Consider the following 6,746-nt stretch of genomic DNA (forward strand, 5'->3'; position numbering starts at 1 on the left):
GGTTTCAAGTTACGGGTTACGGGTTTCGGGTTACGGGTGACGGGTTTCGGGTTACAGGTTTCGGGTTTCAGATTTCTGGTTTAGGGTTTCAAATTTCGGGTTACGGGTTTCGGGTTACGGGTTTCCGGTTACGGGTTTCGAGTTTCGGGTTACAGGTTTCCAGTTTAGGGTTTCGAGTTTCGGGTTTCAGGTTTGATGTTTGGGGTTTCGGGTTTAGGGTTTTGGGTTACGGGTTTCGGGTTACGGCTTTTCGATTTAGGGTTTCGGGTTAAATGTTTCGCGTTTCTGGATTTGTGTTTCGGGTTTTGGGTTACGAGTCTCTTGTTTCGGGTTTTGGGTTTCGGGCTTGGAGTTTCGAGTTTCGGGTTTCCAGTTTGGGGTTTCGGGTTTAGGGTTTGGGGTTTCGGATTTTGGGTTATGGGTTTGAAGTTACGGGTTACGGGTTTTGGGTTACGGGTGACGGGTTTCGGGTTACGGGTTACAGGTTTAGGGTTTCAGATTTATGGTTTAGGGTTTCAAATTTCGGGTTACGGGTTTCGGGTTACGGGTTTCGGGTTTCGGGTTACAGGTTTCCAGTTTAGGGTTTCGAGTTTCGGATTTTAGGTTTGATGTTTGGGGTTTCGGGTTTAGGGTTTTGGGTTACGGGTTTCAGGTTACGGCTTTCCGGTTTAGGGTTTCGGGTTAAATGGTTCGCGTTTCTGGATTTGTGTTTAAGGTTTCGGGTTTCGGGTTACGAGTCTCTTGTTTCGGGTTTTAGGTTTTGGGTTTGGAGTTTCGAGTTTCGGGTTTCCAGTTTGGGGTTTCAGGTTTAGGGTTTTGGGTTACGGGTTTCGGGTTACGTCTTTCCGGTTTAGGGTTTCGGTTTAAATGGTTCGCGTTTCTGGATTTGTGTTTAATGTTTCGGGTTTTGGGTTTCGGGTTTGGACTTTGGAGTTTCGGGTTTCCAGTTTGGGGTTTCAGGTTTAGGGTTTCGGGTTTTGGATTTTGGGTTAAGGGTTTCGGGTTACGGGTTTCAGGTTACGGATTACGGGTTTCGGGTTACGGGTTACGGGTTTCGGGTTACGGGTTTCAGGTTACAGATTTCCAGTTTAGGGTTTAGGGTTTAGGGTTTAGGGTTTCAAATTTCGGGTTACGGGTTTCGGGTTACGGGTTTCAGGTTTCGGGTTACAGGTTTCCAGTTTAGGGTTTCGAGTTTCGGGTTTTAGGTTTGATGTTTGGGGTTTCGGGTTTAGGGTTTTGGGTTACGGGTTTCAGGTTACGGCTTTCCGGTTTAGGGTTTCGGGTTAAATGGTTCGCGTTTCTGGATTTGTGTTTAAGGTTTCGGGTTTCGGGTTACGAGTCTCTTGTTTCGGGTTTTAGGTTTTGGGTTTGGAGTTTCGAGTTTCGGGTTTCCAGTTTGGGGTTTCAGGTTTAGGGTTTTGGGTTACGTCTTTCCGGTTTAGGGTTTCGGTTTAAATGGTTCGCGTTTCTGGATTTGTGTTTAATGTTTCGGGTTTTGGGTTTCGGGTTTGGAGTTTCGAGTTTCGGGTTTCCAGTTTGGGGTTTCAGGTTTAGGGTTTCGGGTTTTGGATTTTGGGTTAAGGGTTTCGGGTTACGGGTTTCAGGTTACGGATTACGGGTTTCGGGTTACGGGTTACGGGTTTCGGGTTACGGGTTTCAGGTTACAGATTTCCGGTTTAGGGTATTGAATTTCGGTTTTGGGGTTTGAAGTTTCGGGTTATGAGTTTGAAGTTTCGGATTGTGGGTTTCGGGTTATGGGTTTTGGGTTTCGGGTGACGGGTGTCAGGTTTCGGGTTACAGGTTTCCGATTTAGGATTTCGAGTTTCACGTTTCGGGTTTGATGTTTGGGGTTTCGGGCTTCGGGTTTAGGGTTTCGGGTTTCCAGTTTGGGGTTTTGGGTTTAGGATTTGGAGTTTTGGATTTCGGGTTACGGGTATCCGGTGTGGGGTTTCAAAATACAAGTTTTCGGTTTTGGGATTCGTGTTTTGGGTTTGGGGTTTGGAGTTTCGGGTTTCAGGTTACGGGTATCGGGTTTAGGGTATGGAATTTCGGGTATCATATTTGGGGTTCGATGTTTGGGGTATCGATTTTGGGGTTTCGAGTTTCGAGTTTCGTGTTTGGGGTTTCTGGTTTCGGGCAACGGGTTTTGGGTTATGGGTTTCCGGTTTAGGGTTTCAGGTTAAATGTTTCGGGTTTTCAGCTTCTTTGTTTCGTGTTTCAGGTTTCGGGTTTCGGGTTACGAGTCTCCGGTTTCGGGTTTCGGGTTACGAGTTTGGGGTTTCGAGTTTGGAGTTTAGGGTATAGGGTTTGGGGTTTCAGATTTCAGGTTACGGGTTCTGGGTTATAAGTTTCGTGTTACGGATTACGGATAACGGGTTTCGGATTTCGTGTTTCGAGTTACAGGTTTCTGGTTTAGGGTTTCGAAATACAAATTTTCGGTTTCGGGTTACGGGTTTCCGGTTACGGGTTTCGGGTTTCGGGTTACAGGTTTCCAGTTTAGGGTTTCGAGTTTCGGGTTTCAGGTTTGATGTTTGGGGTTTCGGGTTTAGGGTTTAGGGTTTAGGGTTATGGGTTTCGGGTTACGGCTTTTCGATTTAGGGTTTCGGGTTAAATGTTTCGCGTTTCTGGATTTGTGTTTCGGGTTTTGGGTTACGAGTCTCTTGTTTCGGGTTTTGGGTTTCGGGTCTGGAGTTTCGAGTTTCGGGTTTCCAGTTTGGGGTTTCGGGTTTAGGGTTTGGGGTTTCGGATTTTGGGTTACGGGTTTCAAGTTACGGGTTACGGGTTTTGGGTTACGGGTGACAGGTTTCGGGTTACAGGTTTCGGGTTACAGATTTCTGGTTTAGGGTTTCAAATTTCGGGTTACGGGTTTCGGGTTACGGGTTTCCGGTTACGGGTTTCGGGTTTCGGGTAACAGGTTTGGGTTTCAGGTTTTGGGTTTCGAGTTTCGAGTTTCGGGTTTCCAGTTTGGGGTTTCAGGTTTAGGGTTTTGGGTTACGGGTTTCGGGTTACGGCTTTTCGATTTAGGGTTTCGGGTTAAATGTTTCGCGTTTCTGGATTTGTGTTTCGGGTTTTGGGTTACGAGTCTCTTGTTTCGGGTTTTGGGTTTCGGGTTTGGAGTTTCGAGTTTCGGGTTTCCAGTTTGGGGTTTCGGGTTTAGGGTTTGGGGTTTCGGATTTTGGGTTACGGGTTTCAAGTTACGGGTTACGGGTTTTGGGTTACGGGTGACGGGTTTCGGGTTACAGGTTTCGGGTTTCAGATTTCTGGTTTAGGGTTTCAAATTTCGGGTTACGGGTTTCAGGTTACGGAGTTCCGGTTACGGGTTTGGGGTTAGAGGTTTCCAGTTTAGGGTTTCGAGTTTCGGTTTTCAGGTTTGATGATTGGGGTTTCGGGTTTAGGGTTTTGGGTTACGGGTTTCAGGTTACGGCTTTCCGGTTTAGGGTTTCGGGTTAAATGGTTCGCGTTTCTGGATTTGTGTTTAAGGTTTCGGGTTTCGGGTTACGAGTCTCTTGTTTCGGGTTTTAGGTTTTGGGTTTCCAGTTTGGGGTTTTAGGTTTAGGGTTTTGGGTTACGGGTTTCGGGTAACGGCTTTTCGATTTAGGGTTTCGGGTTAAATGTTTCGCGTTTCTGGATTTGTGTTTCGGGTTTTGGGTTACGAGTCTCTTGTTTCGGGTTTTGGGTTTCGGGTTTGGAGTTTGGAGTTTCGGGTTTCCAGTTTGGGGTTTCGGGTTTAGGGTTTGGGGTTTCGGATTTTGGGTTACGGGTTTCAAGTTACGGGTTACGGGTTTCGGGTTACGGGTGACGGGTTTCGGGTTACAGGTTTCGGGTTTCAGATTTCTGGTTTAGGGTTTCAAATTTCGGGTTACGGGTTTCGGGTTACGGGTTTCCGGTTACGGGTTTCGGGTTTCGGGTTACAGGTTTCCAGTTTAGGGTTTCGAGTTTCGGGTTTCAGGTTTGATGTTTGGGGTTTCGGGTTTAGGGTTTTGGGTTACGGGTTTCGGGTTACGGCTTTTCGATTTAGGGTTTCGGGTTAAATGTTTCGCGTTTCTGGATTTGTGTTTCGGGTTTTGGGTTATGAGTCTCTTGTTTCGGGTTTTGGGTTTCGGGTTTGGAGTTTCGAGTTTCGGGTTTCCAGTTTGGGGTTTCGGGTTTAGGGTTTGGGGTTTCGGATTTTGGGTTACGGGTTTCAAGTTACGGGTTACGGGTTTTGGGTTACGGGTGACGGGTTTCGGGTTACAGGTTTCGGGTTTCAGATTTCTGGTTTAGGGTTTCAAATTTCGGGTTACGGGTTTCGGGTTTCCAGTTTGGGGTTTCAGGTTTAGGGTTTTGGGTTACGGGTTTCGGGTTACGGCTTTTCGATTTAGGGTTTCGGGTTAAATGTTTTGCGTTTCTGGGTTTGTGTTTCGGGTTTTGGGTTACGAGTCTCTTGTTTCGGGTTTTGGGTTTCAGGTTTGGACTTTGGAGTTTCGGGTTTCCAGTTTGGGGTTTCGGGTTTAGGGTGTGGGGTTTCGGATTTTGGGTTACGGGTTTCAAGTTACGGGTTACGGGTTTTGGGTTACGGGTGACGGGTTTCGGGTTACAGGTTTCGGGTTTCAGATTTCTGGTTTAGGGTTTCAAATTTCGGGTTACGAGTTTCGGGTTACGGGTTTCCGGTTACGGGTTTCGGGTTTGATGTTTGGGGTTTCGGGTTTAGGGTTTTGGGTTACGGGTTTCGGGTTACGGCTTTTCGATTTAGGGTTTCGGGTTAAATGTTTCGCGTTTCTGGATTTGTGTTTCGGGTTTTGGGTTACGAGTCTCTTGTTTCGGGTTTTGGGTTTCGGGTCTGGAGTTTCGAGTTTCGGGTTTCCAGTTTGGGGTTTCGGGTTTAGGGTTTGGGGTTTCGGATTTTGGGTTACGGGTTTCAAGTTACGGGTTACGGGTTTTGGGTTACGGGTGACGGGTTTCGGGTTACAGGTTTCGGGTTACAGATTTCTGGTTTAGGGTTTCAAATTTCGGGTTACGGGTTTCGGGTTACGGGTTTCCGGTTACGGGTTTCGGGTTTCGGGTAACAGGTTTCCAGTTTAGGGTTTCGAGTTTCGAGTTTCAGGTTTGATGATTGGGGTTTCGGGTTTACGGTTTTGGGTTACGGGTTTTAGGTTACGGCTTTCCGGTTTAGGGTTTCGGGTTAAATGGTTCGCGTTTCTGGATTTGTGTTTAAGGTTTCGGGTTTCGGGTTACGAGTCTCTTGTTTCGGGTTTTAGGTTTTGGGTTTCGAGTTTCGAGTTTCGGGTTTCCAGTTTGGGGTTTCAGGTTTAGGGTTTTGGGTTACGGGTTTCGGGTTACGGCTTTTCGATTTAGGGTTTCAGGTTAAATGTTTCGCGTTTCTGGATTTGTGTTTCGGGTTTTGGGTTACGAGTCTCTTGTTTCGGGTTTTGGGTTTCGGGTTTGGAGTTTGGACTTTCGGGTTTTCAGTTTGGGGTTTCGGGTTTAGGGTTTGGGGTTTCGGATTTTGGGTTACGGGTTTCAAGTTACGGGTTACGGGTTTTGGGTTACGGGTGACGGGTTTCGGGTTACAGGTTTCGGGTTTCAGATTTCTGGTTTAGGGTTTCAAATTTCGGGTTACGGGTTTCGGGTTACGGAGTTCCGGTTACGGGTTTCGGGTTATAGGTTTCCAGTTTAGGGTTTCGAGTTTTGGGTTTCAGGTTTGATGATTGGGGTTTCGGATTTAGGGTTTTGGGTTACGGGTTTCAGGTTACGGCTTTCCGGTTTAGGGTTTCGGGTTAAATGGTTCGCGTTTCTGGATTTGTGTTTAAGGTTTCGGGTTTCGGGTTACGAGTCTCTTGTTTCGGGTTTTAGGTTTTGGGTTTCCAGTTTGGGGTTTTAGGTTTAGGGTTTAGGGTTACGGGTTTCGGGTTACGGCTTTTCGATTTAGGGTTTCGGGTTAAATGTTTCGCGTTTCTGGATTTGTGTTTCGGGTTTTGGGTTACGAGTCTCTTGTTTCGGGTTTTGGGTTTCGGGTTTGGAGTTTGGAGTTTCGGGTTTCTAGTTTGGGGTTTCGGGTTTAGGGTTTGGGGTTTCGGATTTTGGGTTACGGGTTTCAAGTTACGGGTTACGGGTTTCGGGTTACGGGTGACGGGTTTCGGGTTACAGGTTTCGGGTTTCAGATTTCTGGTTTAGGGTTTCAAATTTCGGGTTACGGGTTTCCGGTTACGGGTTTCGGGTTTCGGGTTACAGGTTTCCAGTTTAGGGTTTCGAGTTTCGGGTTTCAGGTTTGATGTTTGGGGTTTCGGGTTTAGGGTTTTGGGTTACGGGTTTCGGGTTACGGCTTTTCGATTTAGGGTTTCGGGTTAAATGTTTCGCGTTTCTGGATTTGTGTTTCGGGTTTTGGGTTACGAGTCTCTTGTTTCGGGTTTTGGGTTTCGGGTTTGGAGTTTCGAGTTTCGGGTTTCCAGTTTGGGGTTTCGGGTTTAGGGTTTGGGGTTTCGGATTTTGGGTTACGGGTTTCAAGTTACGGGTTACGGGTTTTGGGTTACGGGTGACGGGTTTCGGGTTACAGGTTTCGGGTTTCAGATTTCTGGTTTAGGGTTTCAAATTTCGGGTTACGGGTTTCGGGTTTCCAGTTTGGGGTTTCAGGTTTAGGGTTTTGGGTTACGGGTTTCGGGTTACGGCTTTTCGATTTAGGGTTTCGGGTTAAATGTTTTGCGTTTCTGGGTTTGTGTTTCGGGTTTTGGGTTACGAGTCTCTTGTTTCGGGTTTTGGGTTTCAGGTTT

The sequence above is a fragment of the Vigna unguiculata genome, chromosome 4, assembly GCF_037176805.1.
Source record: "Vigna unguiculata cultivar grain cowpea cultivar isolate G323 ecotype 2 chromosome 4, ASM3717680v1, whole genome shotgun sequence".
Classification (NCBI taxonomy): Eukaryota; Viridiplantae; Streptophyta; class Magnoliopsida; order Fabales; family Fabaceae; genus Vigna; species Vigna unguiculata.